At 64.9% G+C, this 19,766-nt stretch overlaps 1 protein-coding gene across 3 annotated transcripts in view; it reads left to right on the top strand.

Moving 5' to 3' along the window:
* RXRA (retinoid X receptor alpha) overlaps positions 1–19,766 on the top strand; it is a 105,525-nt gene that overhangs the window by 44,598 nt on the left and 41,161 nt on the right. Inside the window, exon 1 of one of the 3 annotated variants that reach the window (XM_087418825.1) lies at positions 2,446–2,464. The exons of 1 other annotated variant lie outside the window; for it this stretch is intronic. The gene's annotated coding sequence lies outside the window, so the exon portion shown is untranslated. Of the gene's footprint in view, positions 1–2,445; positions 2,465–11,362; positions 11,381–19,766 lie in introns of those variants that run through there. One more of the 3 variants, XM_087418826.1, reaches the window with a different exon arrangement.

Below are 19,766 nucleotides of genomic sequence, written 5' to 3'. Positions count from 1 at the left end.
GTCTGCAGGGTGGGGAACTGGCAGTGGCAGGACCTGGGGGGCTGGATGCCCATCAGGCTCAACCCACAGAGGGGCAGGGCCAGAGGGAGCGTGGATGCCGCTGGGCCGCACGTTCTAGGAGAGGGTGCTGCTGAGAGGGGAGGCTGCCCCACTGGGTGGCCGGCTGAGGGGTTGCCGCAGTCATTGAGGGAGGTGGCAGCCAGCGGCCAGGGCAGAGTCCCCTCTGCTCACTCCTGTGGGATGTCTCCTGAGGGCCTGGGGTGAGGCCACGTGTGGCCTGAACAGCGGGCAGCTGTGCTGGGAGCCTTAGCCCCCAGAGCTGAAGAGAGAGTGTGAGGGTGTCGGCTGGTGTGGGGCCCTGGGCGGGCCCTGGGCAGGCTCTGGAGTCAGCGGGTGCTGGGGCCCTGGGCATGTCGTCCCAGGGACACATGGCAGAGGGCACGTGGGCTGGGCATTTACCTCCAAAGTTGGCCCACCGCCCCCATCGGGCCCCTACCCCAACGAAAGCTCCTGCCTCCTGCTGGCCCGGTGCGGGCAGCCAGCTGTGGGGCTGGGGTGGGGTTCTTGCTGCCCTGCTCCCCCAGGGGTGGCGTTGGGTGAGTCCCTGGCCCTCACTGGGCCTTGGTTTCCTCCTCTCTGGGGTGGGCTTGCCGTGAGGGCTCATGTCCCTGGAGCACGAGGTGCCCTTGAGTGGCAGCTGCCGTCCCCGGCCCACTCTTGTTTCTGCTTACAAGTCAGCAAAGGCGTGCAGGCCGCACGTGGGCCGGGCTCGGCTGGCCTGGGAGGTGGGGGCGCGCTTGCTCCACCTGGCTGGCCGCCGTGGGGACAGGGAGACGACCCGCGAAGGGGCCCCCCGGGCCTGGGCGGGCAGGGCGCCCTGGGCACTCGGGGCTGTGGGCGAGCCTGGCGGACCCCTTCCGCTGCCACTCCACTTGCTGGGCCTCCCGGGGCTGGGGAGGAGGCCCGGCCTCCGCGGGCGCTTTCTCTTTCCAGAACACTGTCTCCCCCCGAGCTTCGCCCTGCAGGTCCGCAGGGAAGCCTTAACCCGGTTCACGGCCCCGCACGGTGGCCCATTTCTGGCCTGGTCCCCGCCATTCCCGGGGCCTGCGGCCTGGCCTGGGGAGTGGGAAGCAGGCTGGGCGTGGCCTTTGCACCTTCAAGGTGGCCCCACCCTTGTCTCTGCGTGCCCTGAGGATGAGGGCCGTCGCCCAGGTCGGGGGGGGCCCGGGGGCCGTGAGCCCTGTGCCCCGACCGGCCTCTCCCCGCGTGGCCGCCGGGCAGTGGACAAGTTGGCAGTGGCCCTTGCCCGGGCGCTGCTGCGTGTTGAAACCAGTCGCTGACGCGGCGGGCGGTGTTGAAATAAGTGCTCCTGGGTTTCCCAACATCCTGCCAGCCTGTCACAGGACTGGGTGTCAGGGGCCTGGGTGCCAGGCCCAGCCTGCGCCTCCCTCTTGGGGTGTCGGGCTCCCCATTTCCTCCCCTCCCCCTGCTGCCCGAGGTGCTGGCAGAGTCGTGACACTGGAGCAGGGTGACATTACTCTGGGCCCATGTTGTCTTTGTGACCTGCCCGTTTTACAGAGGTCAGGTGGCTTTGGAGTGGAAGGTGGGATTTGAACCTGGGCCTTGGGGCAGGAAGGAGGGTGGGGGAGCAGAGGCAGGCCGAGGACGGCTCGCCAGCCCGGTGGGCACACAGCGAGCAGGTGGCAGAGGGCGGCAGCCAAGGGTCCCAGCCCCCTGTGCCCTCTGAGGGACTGTCCTGGCCTACTGGGCCGCCCCCTCTCGAGGAGATGGTGGGAAGAAGGGAGCCCTGGGCAGCACTGGGTGGCGCCCCTCTCCCTTTGGCTGGCGTGAGGTCTGGCTCGTGGGCCTGCACTGCAGGGGGGCAGACAGTGGCCACGGGGGCTGCACATTCATCGATTGTCCACGTGCTCCAGGCAGTTGACTTTGGAGGGGTCAGGGGGCCCTCCCCTTAACCTCCTGGGGTGGGCGTTCTCATTCTCAGTGTTGAGAGGAGGAAACTAGGGCTCAGAGAGGCCAAGTGACCTGCTGGGGGCATCCGGTTCTGCAATTCTGAGCTGTGCGACCTCAGGCGAGTAGCCCAGGCTCTCTGATCCCCGAGGGGACTCTGCTGGCCTGGGCAGGGAGCTGGTTGAAGATGTTTCTGGAATCAGGCCCTCTGGGTGAAGGGGAGGAGGAGAGGAGCTCAGGATCACCCTCGCACTGCTGCAGACCCCTGTCAGGTCCCCTGCCGGGTGGGGCCTGGCTTCTAGGAACTGTGGTCAGGCCTCACCCCTACTTTGGCGTCTGCCCGTCGCCTGTCAGCAGGGGAGGGGCCTGGGGGCAAGTCTCTTATAGATGAGGAAGCAGGCACCAAGAGAGGGTGAGGGGCTGGGTCTGGGCCACACAGCGAGGCTGCCGCCCAGCCAGGGGCCCATGTGGAGGCGGGTGTTGGGAGAGGCGCTCGGTAAGGTGGGAGTTTCAGTGGTCGGGGTGGGAGGACCATGTGGGTTCCAGCCGGTGGCAGCGAGCGCTGTCACTCGGGCTGGGATGACAGTCACGGGAAGAGCAGTGACCTCCGAAGGGGCTCTCGGTTGTCGGGCACCTGCCATGTGCTGGAGTCGTGGCCGGTGCCTCCCTGCCATAGCAGCCCAGGCCTGCTGGGCGCCGGGCACATGCTCAGCTCGCCCGGTCATCCTAGAACAGCCCTGTCTGGCGGGTTTGTGAGCCCATTTTCCAGATGAGAACACTGCGGCCCCGAGATGCGACGCCACTGACTGTGGTCCCTGGCTGGGGGAGGTGGGGCTGGCCTTGGACCCGGTGCCTCCTGGTGCCAGGGGTTCCTGCATCTGTCTACCGCCTTCCCTGGGGCTGTGGCTGTGGTGGCTGCCCTGGGGTGGGCATGTGTGTAGGTCTTTTCTATCTCCCAGCTTGTGGACAGAGAGCCGAGGGGTTGGTTTGGAGGATGTAGGAGTCTACTGTGCTGTAGCTGGAGGGAGGTGAGTAGTGCCTCCTACAGGAAGCCTTCCTTGATTGATGTCTGCACCAGGACAGAGTGCCCCTCCTCCTCGTGCTGCATCACTGACTGACTGGGCTCTCTCAGCTCCGGGAAAGGCTGTCGTCTGACTCTGGATGGGGTGTCCCTGGGCAGGCCCGGCCTTACTCATCTGCCTGTTCCTAGCATGGGGGCGGTGGGACACAGGTGTCCCCTAGTGAGCGCTCTGTGTGATGTGTGAGGGGGGCTGAAGCCGAGGGCACCATCCCTTTGTGGGGACAAGGACTCTTAGACCCAGCGGGGTTGAGTCAGATGCCCGGGGCCCCACCCAGCCGTGAGTCGTGCAGCCAGGACTCGAACTCAGGTCTGCTAGCTCTGGGCCACCTGCGCCTCACCACCTCTGTTCACCATCTCTGGGGACGGGTGAGAAAGGGCAGCTTCAGGGTCACTCGTCCACTTCCATTGCCTCCTGACCACTTCCTTCGTATGTGACATCTCTTTGCAGAAGAAGAATTAAAGGCTCAGAGAGGTTGCTTAATCTACTTGGAGTTGGACAGCTTGTCAGTGCCTTAGGGTCTGTTTGAAACTTGGTGCTTGCTCAGCTGGTTCTTAAGGACTGTGGTGAATCCTGTAGCCTGTGTTCACCCATTGCTAGCTCTCCCACCCCCACCCCATCCATCCATTTAGTAAGTCTTTATTTGGCACCTGCTGTGTGCCAGGCCCCAGGGGTGCTCAGTGAACCAGTTATAGTTCCTACCTTCAGGAGCCCCCAGACCTTGGCAGGCACAGACAAGTGGGCTGGGACCACCCTGCGGCATGGTGAGTGCTCTGGGGGTACATAGTAGAAGAGGCCTCTGCCCTGGCTAGGAGGATCAGGAGGGCTTCCTGGAGGGGGTGTTGTTTGAACTGAGCCTGGGTTGGAGTGAGCCAGGAGACAGATAGGGGGAGTTTCAAGCCCAGGGAACAGCATGTCCGCAACTACAGGCGAGAGAGCTGGTTCCTGGAAATGATCCAGTTCCCAAGGCTGGGGGTGGAGAGTGGACAGGCCCAGAGAGCATGGGGCAGTGTGGGGAGGGGTGGGAGCCCCCAGGGCGGGTGAGGAGGAGCACGGGAGGTGCTACTGTGGCTGTGGTTGGCTTGGCACCCCAGGAGACCTTCCTGCCTCCAGAATTGCAGTGGTGCGGGGCACTTGGCTGCCCGGTCAGGGTCAGGGAGATGGGCAAGCTTCTTGGAGGGAGGCTGAGGGGTCCCCCGGTGGGCCTCGGCCCTGTCTGGAGCTCTGGGGTTGGGACGCCACAAGAGGTTGGTCCTAGGCGGCTGGCGAAGGCTTCCAGGCAGGCCCCGGCCCAGAGTAAACCCCGGTTCATCCCGGGGTCAGCCCAGGGACCGTTTGGACGGGCTGGTGTTAGTCTGGGCCGAGCCATGCTGGGTCAGCCAGCTCACCTTACAGCCGAGGACATGGGCCGGGCGGTGGGCGCGGGGCTGGGCGGGGAGCTCCCAGCCCTCCTGGGGCTCCTTCCAGCTCACACTGGGGGAGGGTGGAGGACTCTGCGGCAGTGGGTTTAGAGAATATCAAACCTGTGTTTGGCTAGGAGGGTGCTTTTGGTGGGAGAGTTTGTGCAAGTGGCTGATCAGGGATGATGCTGAGATTCTGTAAAACAGCACCCCCCAAAGAAAGAAAGAACTCCAAAACCAACCACCCTACAACTCTGTTATCAACGCCAAACAGAGGAAGTAAAAACCGGCCACGGCGTGCCCCCGCCCAGGGTTAGTGCTGCGGGCCTTTGCTGTGGCCCGGCCTTCCTCCGCGTGCGGATGTCTGGATAATAGCGTATCTCGGTATTTATTATTTTATGGACAAAGATGGAATGCCGATTTTTGGTTTCTGTCAAAGTTGGGATTCCCCCTTCCCCAGTTTTTGGGGAGGAAGAAGTTGGCCTCTTGCTGGGACTGGCCAGGCCTTTTCCACGCCAGAGGAGGAGAGAACCGGCGCGTTCTCGGAGACTTTGGCCCCAGGACCCGGGGTCCTGCTCTGGTCACCACCCTCCTGCGCCTCAAGCAGCACCCACCACCCTGTGGGCATGGCCCGGGGTTGGGAGATTCTAGGAGCTTCTGGGCCCCAGCAGGGTGTGTGTGGGGTGTAGGTGTGTATGTGCTGATGTCCGTCCATCTGCGTGGAGACCCCTAAGTGGTCTCCGTCCCCTTGTTGGGGCAGAGGTTCCCTCCAGTGCCCCTGAGGTTGCCCCGCTCCTCTGGCCTCCCCCACCCTCGCCCTGCACCTCGGGCCCAGGCAGCCCTGGGTCCCGGTCTTGTCTGCCACTGACCAGCCAGCTGTGTGGCCTTGGGCAGGTTGAACTTTGTGCCTTTGAGCCTCAGTTTCCCTTCTGTAAAAAGACAGTGGTGCTTGTACGGTTTTTGGAAGAGCTGGAAGATGTCTGTGTTCTAAAGTGCCCAGCGCAGGGTCCCAGGCGTTGAGGATGATCAGAGCACGCTGAGCGTCCTCCTCACGTGGCACTGACAGGTGGACGTAGGGGCGTCGGGCAGGCGCCTTTTTCCCACTCGTAGATGCAGGGCTTGGGGAGGCACCTGTCTGACTCCCGGCACCTGAGACCAGCGATAGGTCTGGGCGCTAGGGAGCTGGCGGGGCCTGTGTGGGCTGTGGGGTCCAAGGGAGGTGGGGAGCTGCAGCGAGGGGACAAAGGCCCTGGGGTCTCTGGGCCCGTGGAGGGCTAGCGTGGGCCAGCGCAGGACACATTTACTTCCCAGCTGGCCAGATGGGTGGGCTCCGGGCAGAGCATGGTCTGTGCGTCTGTGGCCTCACACCCTCCCTTCGTCCTCGGCAGGCTCCCTGCCACTGTTCCTGACCTGAGCCATGTGGGTCCTCCTGCTGGCCCTGCGGCCCCTGGCCTACTGGTGAGCCTAGTGAAGGGCTGGCGCTGGGGAACAGGGACCGTGGCCAATCTGGCTGAGCCTCTGGGACCCGGTGGGCGTTGGAGCCTCAGACTTGCTGCTTCTGAGCTGTGGGCCAGGGGAGCCCCGCCCTCCCTTCTCGGGAGCTCCCAGGCAGTGTGAGCAGTGCTGGAGATGCGTCCATGTCTTCCTTTCGTCCTAGGAGGCAGGTCTCTGCTCTGTGTCAGGTTCACCGTGTGAATGGGCCCTGTTAATTCATAGTTGTGTGTCGCTGGCCTGGGGCCAGCCAGACTGATGCCCCGTGGCTGCTCTCCCACGCTCCGTTCTCCAGGGTCGTAGCCTGGGAGCGGCTGCCACGCGGGGAGCATGGTCGGAGGTGGCGGTTTTCCCAGGGGTGTCCAGGTTCTGCCTCGGTGCTTCACACCCTTGTTACACCCGTGGGAAGCCCGACTCCGATCTCGTCAATGGTGGGACGAAGGCCCAGGCGTTGAGTGCCTGGTGGGCCTGGGCCGAGACGCCATCCCCACCTTGTGTTGGATTTTGGGGGGAGTGAGGAGCACCCTGTTCCTCCAGAGACTTAAAATCTGTATCCTGGAGTCTGATTTCTCCCCTTTTGTTAATTCTCTGTGTGTGTGTCTTTGAATCCGTCACAGCCTCCTGCTGCCCAGCCCCACTCATGTCCCCAGGAGGCTGTCCTGCCCCCTCAGGTCTGGGGAGGGGGTGGTGGGGAGGGGATAGGTGCGAGTGAGGCCCCTGTGGGGCTGAGAGAATGCCGGGTGGCAGGGCCAGCCTGGGGCTGGGCAGGGCCGGGAGGTGTCAGGGGTTGACGCCCCATGGTCCTGCCTCTACGCTGGCCTCCCAAATGGTGGCCACCGTGGCCGATGGCGGTGCCGTGGGTGGCGAGCGGGCTTTACGCTGCCCATGTTTGGGGTTAAGAGCGCTCTGCAGGAAGCCAGCAGCCGCCGCTGAGTTCTGGGAAGGTCCGGAGGGGGCGGGTAGAGTCCAGGTGAGGCCCTGGGCTCCAGGGTGCTGAGGGTGCCAGGCCACCCTGGGCGTTTCAGGGGCCTGTTCGGGGCCGGGAGCTGTCAACACGGGGAGAAAACTGTGTTCTCCGTCGGCTGTGGCTGCGTTGGAGCCGGGCCGCCGGCGGGTGTAGGTGTGTGATGGCTGTGTTGAGGGCCCCGCACCGGGACCCTGGCCCCTCGCCTGTGTGTGGGTTCCTAGCCCCCAGTTGGTGTAACCCTTGTCTCCCGAGGGGCCGCACAGTCCTGTCTCCGGAAGGGGGAGAGGGGAGAAGAGGTGGCCTGCGCCCGTGGGGGTCTGTGGCTTGGAGGCAGATGAGGATGCTTGCTGGTTTATTTGCTCGGAGCCGGGCTCTGGGGCGCCCAGAGAACAGGCCCTGGTACCTGTCCCCATCGAGCTGTCCTGGGGGGGCCGTCGATCCCCAGCCAGACCATGGCAGTGCCTGGGGCCAGGTGTGAGGTGGCAGCTCTCTCCGCCTCGCTAGCTGGCTGGGGACCATGGTTCACCAGCCAGTGGGTGGGAGCCTGGGGACCCGCGTGCCCGCCCCGCCAGCTGCTCCGCCCCAGAGCTGGGTGTGCCGCGGGAGCGCTTCCCTGCACACCGCGGGCTCTGGATCCCGGAGGCGCCCCGGCCTGACCGTGCGTCCGTCTGCCTCCGGGAGTCCAGTGGAGATCCTGCCCTCAGGCGGCCCTCCTGGCCCCCATCCACCCGCCTGCCTGAGCCCCTCCAGCTGAGCGCAGGGTGGGAGCCAGGCCGCCCTTGGCTGGGACTTTGTTTTGTTTCCTCGAGTCGGATTGTCCTGCTCCATCCTGTGCCCGGAAGAGAGGCCTGCTTCTGTCCTCGTGTGGGGCCGTGAGCCCCTCTGCCTCCCTCCGGTGCGGGTGGGGGTGGGGGTGGGGCTTGTGCTGCCATCCCTCCTCCAGTCAGTCAGCAAACCTGGTTACCGCCGAGTGGGATCGCTCTCCTGCTGACACAGCTCCTGGGATCCGGCCCAGACTCGGGCCCCTCCCGGCTCACTGGCTCTGCCCCGCACCCTCCTCTGTGCAGCGGGTCTGGACCTCATGCTGTTTCCTCTCCTTCCTGCTTGTCCTTGCTGTGCTCTTGCTGGTCCCTCTGCCTTTATTTCCCCTTCAGACCCTGCGTCCGTTCACCTGCACCAGGTGAGGCGCCTGCCCTCCGGGTATCTCCCCACTTCCTGAGGGCTCCCCGAGGGTGGGCTCGGGTCTGCCTCTTGCTGCTGAGGGAACGAGGAGTCGTGCGCCGGGGTGCAGGGAGTGCAGGCTGCCCTGAGCTGGGTGCCCAGCACCGTGGCTCCTGGGGAGATCCTGGCACGGGGCCTCCCTTGCTCTCTGGCCGTGGTCGGGGGGGCCCGGGGTGTCTGAGGAGGGCCCTGCCCCGGGGTGGTGAGTCAGGGTGGTGGACATTGCTGCCCAGTGGCCCTTCTGTGTGAAGCCCGCTCTGACACAGAAGTGTTTCCCGTGCTCCTCCAACTGCTGGCAGGGCCTCGCCCTCCTGCTTGTCACCCCTTCTCGCCCCACTTTGTTCCCAGGAGGTGACAAGACACTCCTGATTGATAGCTGAGACCTCTGCCTTGAGCAGAAGCAAGGCCCTGGCCGAGCCCTTCCTCGCGGTGGGCTTTCCTGCGTGGCCCCACTGGAGACCGAGACGCAGAGGCCTGTGCTGTGTAGGGGACTGGGGCCCCTTGGCCTACCTGGCCTCCCTGGGTGAAGCCCAGCCTCACATGGGGAGGAGCAGTGGCCCCAGGCCTTTGGAGGGTCCAGCGCCCTCCCCGGTTCGTCAGCCTGCTGGCGTCTGGGCTAGGTGACTCGAGGGGGCGGGCCCTATCTGAGCTCCCTGGGCCCTTGGGCCTTTGGGATCGGGTCCCCAGCCCTGCAGGGGCCGCATTTCCTGGGCCCTTCCTGGGAGACCCTCTGCGGCGCAGTGCCTGGCTGGCCCACAGCGTTGGGGACACCTGGATCCCAGGCCCGCCCTGCTGTCCGCAGGCATCAAGTCTGGACAGGTGTGTGTGTTCAGGGCGGCCGCCTGGTGGGGGCCGAAGGCGACGTGCCGGCCTTGTGAGTCACGCCGGTGCTGGGAGTGGGGGCAGCAGGGCCCGGCTGCGGGTTGACGTGCTGAGGCACGCCACTGGCCTGGCGTGGGGACCTGCCCTGGCACGGGGGAACGGGGGGAGCGGTTAGGGAGGGGGGCACCTGCCCTCTGCCTCCCAGAGAACGGGGACTGGACCAGATCAGGGGTTGGGGTCTCCGAGACCCGGCCTCCCACCAGGCTCTCCTGCTGGAGGCCCAGGCTGTGGACCGGGCGCCTCCCTGGGTCAGTGCTCTAGAAGGAGCAGATGTTGCTCCAGCTCCGTCTTTGAAGGGGATAGAACACCCCCTGGAAGGGGAGGAGATGAAGGTGGGCAGGCAGATGGACACAGAGTCCAGACCCCGGGGTTGGGTGGCTCAGTGTCCCTGGATGTCCAGGGAGCAGACGAGGTGGTGTGGCCAGTCTGAAGGGGCCGCCCTCCGCACTGGCTCAGCGCCTGCAGGCCAGACCCTGGCCCTCCTGTGCCTGTGCCCCACGGCTGCTGACCCTGCTGTCCCGTTCCTGTCTGGCTGCGGATAACCCGGGCCGCCGAGTCTCGCCGAGCACCTTCCACAGACCCCTTGCACCCAGGTTTTGGCAGGGGTCAGAGGCCAGAGGAAGGGCCTCCATGGGGCTTCAGGGCCGCCAGTCCTGGGGTCAGGGGGTTGGAGCTGAGGAGTTGTGAGGAAGACAGCAGCCCCACCTCTTACCGAGGGTCAGCACGTCCCTGCCCACTTGGCGGCAGAGACAGCAAGCCCCAGCAGGGGATGGGAGTGTGTGTGTGGCCCCACTGCGGGGGAGAGTCGAGAGGGAGTGGGGTGTGTGCACCCCGCTGCGGGGGCGTGGAGGGGGCCGGGAGCTTTGTGTGCCCCCACTGGGCGGAGTGGTGCAGGGCAAGGAGTCAGCCGCTTGTCAGACCTGTGAGCCGGGCACCGTGCACGGGGCACTGTGTGCAGGTCTGAGTCTCAGTGCTGCATCTGGAAATGGGAAGGCTCCTGCCCTTGGGAGGGCCAGTGTGGGCACCACCGTGAGGAATGACAGCCGTGTGCGCTGGGCTAGTCACGGAGGTCCTGGGGGAGGTGGGGGCAGCTGGAGCAGGTCACAGGCTGCAGAGCTTTGAAGAGACAGCGTGGCTGGGAGTGGTGACCAGCCTGGGCTGGGGGCTGGGGTCCAGGGATGACCTGCAGTCTCGGGCAGTGGGCTCAGACCGCACCTACAGGGCTGGGCTGAGTGCTCTGAGGGGGTCTTTCGAGGCCGGGACCCTGTCTGCACCTTTCTACTCTGTCTGGCGGGGGCAGGAAGGGCTTCCTGGAGGAGGTGTCCCTGGCAGGAAGAGCCAGAGGGAATGACCGTGCCTGCTCTGAGGGCCAGGGCTGGGGCTGAGAGGGGCCGATGGCCACACTAACTGGGGAGGGCTGGGAGGCTGGGCTGGGCTGGACACCGAGGCCTGCATGGGGCAGATTGCCCTCCTCCAAGGTGGCCACAGGGTCCCTCTGGGAGAGGAAGGCGGGGCTAGTCTTGGTGGGAGTGATTGACAGAGACCCCTGTGTGAATTCGGGGCTTTTGCAAGCTGACATTTTTGCGGTGGGGGGCCTCTGGCTCTGCCCATCTTCACTGCCCTGGTCAGGGCTTGGAGGGGCGGCTTTGCCTAGAATTAGCCCCTGACCTCCCTGGAGTCCTTTGCTTGTCGGATGACTAGAAGGGAGGCAGTGCCTCTGTCTGGGGCCTGGCGCACAGTAGGTCTCATGAGGAGGTGACAGAGACGGCCATGCGTGCCCACCGTCAGGCTGTCAGAGGGTCCCCCGTGGCCCCTCCTCCCCTCTTCGCCCTCTGCCCCCAGACCCCGGAGTGCGGGAGAGGCTACTGGCCTCATGGTGGCCCTTGGTCTCTGTGCCGACCCCCACCCTGACCCCCAGTCCCCCCCAGGATGTGAGTGAGAGGGAGGGGGCAGCAGGCTGAGCCGCGGGGCAGCGCTGGGGCCGCAGGTAACCGCCGGCGGGCCTGGTGCCTCCCGTTCCCTCGCTGCCAGCTGCGTGCGGGGAGGAAGGAAGCTGAGGTTGGGGTGTTTGCTTTTGCCCGGGCCCAGGCTCCGGCCTCCAGTGCCTTGACTGGGAGGGCGAGGCCTGGGGCGGGCAGTGGGCCTGCGGCGGGCTGGGGCCTCCTGGGGGCCAGGAGCTGGGGCAGGTCCGGGGCAGCTGGTGGGAGAGAGGGGCCAGGCTGCAGGCTTGAGAGGGCGGCACAAGGCTGACCCCCAGACCCGTCCGCAGGGGTGACCCCTGGGTCGCCATCTTGGATGTGTCTGGACTGGCGAGGCGGACCAGAGGCAGCGGACCGGACGAGAAAGGCCCCTGTGCTTGGAAGAAACAGCAGGTCTGTGGGATTCCTGGGGTGCTGGGGGAGCCCCAACCCCATCCAGTTCCATGTGGGGGAAGCTGAGGTGCAGAGAGAGCAGCCCAGCGGTTAGGGTGGGGGCTCTGATCCGCGGTGTTTTCCAGTTTCCGTGCTGTCAACACTCACACCACGGCTAACCTCACGCTACTGATGATGCCGCTAAATGCTGATTGGGAGAGACACGCCTGAGCCGGTCCCAGCCAGTCCCACCCCCCCGCTGGGCAGCCCCCCACCCCCACTTTTCTGCCCACCCAGAGGCGGCCGACACTGTGCTCGCGATTCTTCTCAGCGCCCCGCGCATTCTCGCCGCTTGCTAAATGTTGGAGCGCCTTTGCCCAGGGCAGGGCCTGGTTGGGGAGACCCTGCGGGGACCAGGAGGCGCCTGGCCGTGCCTGGGGCTGGCCTGATGCTGCCTGGGCTCTCGGGCTGCGTGACCCGCACAGATGTGACTAGTGTGCACACACGGAGGCGGGGCTGGCGGGGGCTGGCGCATCTGAGCACCCAGGTCTGCAGGAGGCCTCCCCAGCTGTCTGCACACAGGGGCCCATGGCAGGGATGTGCGCCCAGACTGCACCACCTTTGAGCCCACCCAGCCAGTGGTACAGGCCCTGTGCCTGGTCAGCTGGGCTCCTTCTGAGTAAATCTGTGTTGGCTCTGAGAGGTGGCCCCCCAGTCCCGGACCCTGCCTGCCACCTGTGGGGCTGAGGGTGAGCCGTGGGTGGTGCTGAGCACCTTTTCCTACCTGGTTGCTAACGAAGGCAAGAGTTAGCTCTCAGGTGATGAGGCTCGTTGGGCACAAATGAGCTGATTCAGTGGGGTGAGGCCAAGAGGACCTCACAGGAACCTCCCAGCCCGCCCTGCGAGCACAGGCTTTCGGCTGACTGGCCAGGCCCTCAGGCAGCTGAGGAGGATCTGGGGGTCACGGTTGACCACCAGCCACAGCTGAGTTGGCACGGCTTGCCTCTTGAGAATAAAGCCTTCAATGAGCTGGGCGAGGGTGAAGTAGGCTGGACTGTGATCCTCACTCCAGGTGGGACCTCGTCATGCCGCTGTCCGTGGGGTGAGCTTATCCGTGGGGTGGTCCCGACGAGCCAGTGAACCAGACGAGCAGGGAGCTGGAAGGTGTGAAGAGGAGTGCTTGAGGGATCCGGGCGCACACGGGGGAGGGGCGGCCTCGGGACTGTCTGGCCAGTGTCCTGCTAAGCTTAGGCCTCTGCAGCTGCGGTCTGTGTCATTATTATAAAAACACGATAACATGTGCACATGGCCCAGACTCGAACCAAATGGAATCACAGGAAATGTTGAGCATCTCCCACAGCTCCCAGAGCCGGGAGTCCTGGGCCGTGCACCCCGCAGTGTCACCCCTGGGGCCTGCCCCCAGCGTCCTCCCACCCAAACTGGGCAGGCATTCCTGGGGTGCCTGCTCTGTGTGGCTGGGTCTGGGGTACAGAGGGCAGCGAGCCATGACGTGGGGCCCCGGTGACTGGGGACGGGGTCAGGATGTGACAGGCTATGGGCACGTGGACAGCCCGTTGTCGGGAGAGGCTGGGGAATTGGGAATTAGTGGGTTCCCGTGAGCGTGGACCTTTGCGGGCAGGGCAGGAGGTCCCTGGAGGGAAAGGACCTGCCCGGGTCCCACGGAAAGTTGGGTTTCAGATGGAGGATGCAGTGCGAGCGGACGGGGGTAGGGTGTGCTGAGTGGCCTGGGGCGGGGCAGGGGGCTGGAGAAGAGACCGGGGCAGGGTTCCTGCTGGCCCCTCAGCCTGGGTGTGAGGTCACTGGCCCTCCCTGTAAGAGTCCTGCAGGAGAAACAAGGCTGGCCCGGCCCTGCCTGTGTCCCACGGTGCCAAGGCTGTAGTGGGCAGCGGGGTTTGTGCTCGAGTGAGGGCAGTGCCGGCTTTGGTCCATGGCCTTGAGGCCTCCAGCGTGACCGACAGCTACCACCGAGTGCAGAAGTCTTCTCAGACAGCGTGGGCATGTGTGGGGGCCGCCGCGGGAGAGTCCTCCTGCCCCTCCAGCCCTGGGCCACATCTCAGCCGCCCATCCTCAGCGTTGGCGATGGGCAGCAGGCAGTGTGCGGGCAGCCTCGGCCCCTGCAGCCTGGGCAGGGCAGCCCACTGTGGACAGAGTGCATTGGGCCTCAGACCTCCTGGGAGTGGAGGACTCAGAACCCCCCACTGACCTGGCAGGGACTGGGGGACTGAAGGCTGTGTGCTGTGGCCCCCGTGCCCCCACTCCCACTGCCAGCCCTGGGCTGGGCCGTTGGTTGATGGGCCACAAAAGGCATTTTGTGCCCCGGAAGAATGACCCCGTTGTGTGGCAGGAGGGCGGCTGGGAGCCGTGAGGGCTTCCTTCCCCTGTGCTTCCTGCAGACACCCTCCGAGGCAGCGCCCCGCCCGCGGCCCATCCAGTCCTGCTCAGGCCCTGCTCCCTGCCCTGGGCTCCCTGTTGCTCCCCCATGCCTCCCGGCACTGAAGCTTCTGCCCCACTCCGAATTCTGCACTGCTAGGCCTGGCGACCCCTGTTCTGTCCTGGACTCCGGCCTCGGGGCCTCTACCTTCGCTGACCCTCCTCCTGCAGGACCCTTTTCCCAGGCCCTTGGTGCTCCAGGGCTGAGTGCACAGAATGCCTCCTGCTGGGGAGCAGGGGGACAGTGTGGTGGGGACCTGAGGCTGGACGGGGGCATGTGGCCCCCATGACAGCTGCCTGGGCTTCCCCCACAGCCACAGCGCACCCCAGGCCAGGCCAGGACAAGCACAGTGCGTCTGGGTGCTGGAGCACTCCTGGGCGCGCTGGCCGGCACAGTATGGGGAGCGGGCCCCGTCGCCCTGTCTCCACACCAGCACACAGACGGGGAAACAGGCTCCGTCTGGTCACCTTACTAGCCTGCAGCCAGGCAGCTGGTCAGCGGTGGAGCAGATCTGAACTCAGGTCTGCCCACTGTCTGTTTGTTATTTCCCTCTACCCCAGTCCCTAGCCGGGCACTGGCCCCATCTGCTGCACCATCTGCAGGCTCAGATTGAGGAACGAGGCCGGGGTCCTTGTCCTCTTCCAAGAAGCTCTTGGCTTCGGCCAATGCGAGCCGCCTGTGGTCACAGGTGTCTGGGTGAGGGTGGTGGGCCGGGCGGGCCCTGGGAAAGGGGAACTCGGCCGCTGGGCCAGCGCGAGCTCCACTCGCTCCTGACGAGCTGCCGGCTGCCTCGCGGACACCAGGTCCTCCTGGGCCTCCTTCCCCTCCCAGCTCCCCTCACTGAGCTGCCACGCTGCATCCCCGGAGGCTGTGGGACCCCGAGCCGGCAGGCCGGGGGCTGATGGGGCCGCCCCCGTGGTGGGACCTCTCTTCCGCACTCGCCATGAGGCTGCACCTCCTGGCCTCTCTTTCAGGAGGTGGCCTGGCCTGGCGGGCAGGGGACCACAGGTGGCTGGCAGGTGAGAGCCGGGATTGGTGGCCACTGGGGGCAGCATGGTCTGGGAGGGTGCTGGGGTCTTGCCTACGGGGTGTGGAGCTCATGGCAAGTCTGCCTGGGGGCCCAGCTGAGGAGAGCCCAGGCCAGGTGCTGGGCCCTGGCATCTCCCCGGAGCGTGCCTTTCTAATGCCCGGCCACGGCTGCTGAACACACGCGTGGTGCTGGTCGTGCTGAGGGCGTCTTGTTCGTGTCCTGATTCTTGCCACCGCTCTCCCAGGCTGTCTGTCAGCTCCTTCCCACAGATGAGCACACAGAGGTGACTTGTCTGAGGTCACATGGGCACGGCTGTCGCAGGGGTCCCAGGTCTGCCAGACCCCACAGCCTGAGGCCAGGACCCCTGGGCTCTGGCCTGCCCTGGGTGTCTGGGCCAGTGGGTTCTGGGGTGGGGTGGGGAGAGTGGCCATTCTTCTCTCTCCTTGCCTCGAGACTCTGTGGAGGGCTCTCGAGGTTTGGCTCACTCCCCTTTTACAGATGAGGAAACTGAGGCTGGGGACAGTGGGGACTTGGCTAGCTGGAGGGGTGCAGTGGACCCGGCCCACCCTCCTGGGTTTAGGATTGGGAACATCCGTGCTCAGAGCCGCAGACACCCTGCAAGGGGGCTGCAGGAGGCGTGGGCTGCTTGGAGCCGTCCTGGGACAAACAAATGTCCCCAGACTGATGCCCCTGGGTCTCGGCTCCGGCTCCTGGTGGCTGAGTGTGGGTGTGTGTGGAGAGGAGGCCTGTGGGTGGCTGGTTGCGCCTCTGGGTGGGGAGATGAGGGGCAGGAGTCCCAGTGGGTCCCATCTAGCCTTGTTGTGCCGGCTCCTGAGCACTTGTCCCGGCTCATGTCCTCTTTCCCTTCGGGTTGGTCATAGGGACGTCTGAGTGCCCTCACGCTGTGCCGAGGTCTGTGGGGGTCACTCACTTACCTTTGCAGATGTCCCGAGGAGGACTCACTGTCTTGTGCCCAGGTTCCAGGGGAAACTGAAGCTCAGAGATGTGAAGTGGCTTTCCCAGGGTCACACAGTGGCTCAGGGGAGGGACTCAAACTAGACCTGGCCGGCCGGGGTGAGAGCTCAGACCCCATGTCTCTTCCAGGCCTTTTAAAGTCCTTATGCAATTTGTGAACATTTAGCCCTTAACGCCTAGGGCTCCTCACCGGCATGTCTGTGTTGGGGCTGTGGTCTGGCCTCCCGTGCGCCGTGTGGACAGTGGTGGATGCCAGGCGAGGCTACGTTGGGCAGTCTCTGGGAACCACTTAGTTCGGGAGCTGGAACCTGAAATAAGAGAACCTGCCACTGGGCACCGTGCTGTCTTGACTGGGGGCCACCTGCCCTTGCCATGTCCTTTGCTGCATCCTGCTCTGTCAGGAATTTAGGGACACAGGGTGTGCCCACCCTGAACGCTCCACCTGGGGCCGGCCCTGGCCTGCTGGTGGCCTGAAGCCCATGCTGGGCATCTCTGGGCTCAGCTTCCCCCATCCTTGCTTGACTGTCCTGGGTGAGTGACCGCAAAGGCTCGCTCCAGGCCTGAGTCTGTGAGCCCAAGGTTTCTTGAAGGCCCCGTCCTCCTGCAGCCAAGAACCCTCCGGCACGTGGATCGGGCTTCAGTCTTCCTGTGTAGAGGTGTCGGTGGGGTTTGGGTTCATGTCCCTCTGGCCCCCCTTCCTCGAGTGCAGGAGCTGCACGCATGTCCTTGGTCCCCACCACACGTGACCACAGACAGGCCTCTTCAGCTCTCAGCTTTGGTTTTTTTATCTGTAACATGGGGGCAGGAAGAGAATTTTCCAGGTCACCTTGTCTCTTGATCTGACAGAACCTTTAAAATCATATCAAATTACTTTTCTACAGAAAAGGTCCCGGGCCGTTATGCCCTGCTCTGTGGTCTTACACGGAGGGTGGGGATGCGTTAGCACCGTGTTTGGGGGGGGTGTGTATGTGTGTGTGTGTGTGTGTGTGTGTGTGGTGCGTGGTTGCCGTGGGCACTTGGTGGCTGGGCCAGGCATTCTCAGTGTTGTGCACGGCTCGCTGACTATCTTCTCTGCGGGTAACTGGGTAACACTGTTCAGGCCACATGCAGGAGACACGGGCAGGGGCTCTGATTTCTCTGCGTAGAATGTGCTCCCGGCTGCCAGGTGTTTGTTTGATTTCTACTCTTCTCGCATTGCCCCCTGCCTATCATCTCTTGCTGCCACCTTTAGCTCTTTATGGTTATCTAGTCTCTGGGGAATCCTCCAGGGTGGCCTGTCAGCGCTGTGTGTGAAGTGGAGTCCATGCGCTCTGAGCAAGGGTGTCTCTGGGCGGCACACGCGGGAAGCGGTTCAGCCTCTGGAGAGGACGGTAGCTGTTCTGAGGCCATCAGGCTCCCTGCTCTTTCCTGGGGTCTTCTGTGTCTGGGTCTGCGGTCTTCTGGGTCTGGATATGTGAGGGGTTCCCCTTGAGACCTCTGGAGTGAGGTTGTACTGCTCTGTCCTTTCTCTGGTGGTCCAGGTGACATCTGAGTGCCGGCAGGGCCAAGTGCTGAGGGTCACCCAGGCGTCCGGCAGGCTGGCTGTGCTCTGGAGGGACCCAGCCCCTGTCCCCACTCAGCGGGGGCTGCCCCTCCACGAACTACCTGTTCATAATGCTGTGGGCTTTGGGAATTGGGGTGGGTTTGAAGCCTTGGAAGGATCCCCACTCTCTCTGGAGGGCGGAGGGCTGGAGGCTGTGGCCTGCCCTGCTTGTTCCCCCAGGCGTCTGTGCTGCCCCCGCCCTGGTAGCTGGGCCTCACTGAGCTCCAGTCCCCCAGGGCAGGGGTCTGGTCACCGGGACCCCTCGACGTGGCCCTGCCACTGGGAGCACTTGTCGGTCACCTGACTGGTCCTGCGGTGGACGGCCCCCAGTCCTGCCCCCTCTCCCCACCCCCTGGGCATTCAAAAATGCACGTTGTTCGTAGTTCATGGAATGTATTTGCAGATATTCCCAAGGACAGGAGCGAGCAGTGGGAACATACTTTCCCCAGATTGCCTCCCCAACCTTGACCCTGGCCTTGGCCACCTAGGGGGTTGCTCGTGGGACCTGGAGAAGTGGACATTGGTGAGGCTGAGAGGGCCAGAAAGGGGCACTGGGGCAGGGACTACAAGGGCAGAGACCCCGGCCCCAGGCGGCCAGAGCAAAGAAGGCAGGAGTGCTGGGGAGCCAGGGGGCCTGGCTCGGGTCTCTGGGGTGGGCCAGGGGCTTTGGAGTTTGGGGGATGTAGTGAAGAGCCATAGGAGGTTCTGGCGGTGACTGAGTGACGGCCTTGGGGAGGGTGTGCTGAGCTGACTGGGGCCAGATCTGAGGTTGGCCAGTTGAGGTTCTCATCTGTACAGAGGGGCTGGTGGGGCACTCCTGGTGGGCAGTGCTGCGCAGATGGAGGTCGTGGTCATCCAGGCCAAAGAGAGAGGCTCTCCTGGGCTCTCTGTTGGTCTGTCCATCCCCCCGTCTGCCTGGAGGCCCTGTGGACTGGATGCTCAGGCTGGGCACCATGTGGGTACTTGCTGCAGCCCCATCCCAGGTTCTTGGGGCAGGGGCCGCAGGACATGGACACGGCCTGTCCCGTCACCCTCATGTCTGCAGGGTCAGCCGGCTTGTCCCCTCTGCCATCACGGCAGCCCCTGAGAAGTGCTGGTTGGGCGGTGAGGGTTGTCCCGCTCCATGGCCTCCTGGCCGCCGCCCAGGTGTGTCAGGAGTGAGGCCTTAGGTCAGAGACTTGGGGACATGGTTTGATGCTTCGTGAGGATGGGAGTGGAGGTTCAGGGGTCAGCTGGCCCTGGGCCTGTGCTCATGCAGCTGCCTCCTGGTCTGCTGGGCCTCTGTGTCCCCCGTGCAGAGTGGAGCCCCTTCCCCTGTCCCTGTGTCCACTGGGGACCCAGAGTGGGAGGGGGAGGGCAGAGCCTGGCACACAGTAGGTCCCCGAAGGGTGGCTGGGTGGGGTATCAGGTCTCAGCTTGGGAATCAGTCCCATCAGCGTTGTGGGCCCCAAACTGAGCCAGTACGGCGGGACATGGCAGTGGGGGGTTTCAGAGGCTCAGCCTGTGTGGGTCCAGGGGCTGCCCTGCAAGGGGAGTCTCCCCTGACCAGTGAAGAGCCGGCAGGGCTGTCCGTGGGGTGGGGTCAGGGGGCTGTGCTGAACTTTGAAGAGGCTGCTCTGGGTGCAGTAGGGGTGAGTGGTTGGGGAGGGGAGATCGGGTCTGTGCTGGTCCAGGTGAGCCCCGCTGGAGGCCCCCGCCCTGCTGAGGGGAGGCGCCCTCGCTGTGGCTGGGATGGGGAAGCCCCGCTCCAGTGGGCGGATGTCCTGTTCTCGGTCTGTCTCACGGGCGAGGCCCTGTCTCTGGTCTGCAGAGGCCCCCGCCGGCTGGGCCCCCGCACACTGCGGGTACCCACCTGGGGCTGCCGGCTGAGTCAGTGTGGCGTGGGTGAGCCTCTGCCAAGGGGAGGACGCCGTGTGGGCCAGGGCTCACGGCTCATGGCACTGGGGGTCTTGGAAAGCTCTCCGTGAACCTCTTGGGAGCTGGGCGGATGCTCTGCCCTCCCGGGACTCCCGGCTTAGCCTCTGCCCCACCCACCACGTGGCCCTGGGCGACCACACTGTGGAGGCTCTGAGCATCCGGGCCCATGTCCCCGAAATGACGATGCTCAACGGGCAGTGGGAGGACTTGGGGCCGTCCCCAGGACAGGCCAGCCCATGCCGCACCCAGAGGAGCTGTGCCCGAAGTGTCCCCTCTCCCTGACCATCCCCGAATGCTCTGACTTGCCGGCCGCCTGGCATGGAGCCCCCCACACTCCACCGTGGGTGGCTGGGGTGCAGGTGAGCTTCGACCTGAGCATCTGCGATTGTGTTCCATAAGCCGGGGCGGGGGGATGCAAATGAAATCTAGAGAGAAAAACAGCCGGGGTGGG

This window comes from Ceratotherium simum, chromosome 29, assembly GCF_057802395.1.
Source record: "Ceratotherium simum simum isolate JZ-2026a chromosome 29, ASM5780239v1, whole genome shotgun sequence".
Lineage (NCBI taxonomy): Eukaryota > Metazoa > Chordata > Mammalia > Perissodactyla > Rhinocerotidae > Ceratotherium > Ceratotherium simum.
Note: the sequence above shows the minus strand (reverse complement) of the source record. Positions and strands in the feature narration are given on the sequence as shown.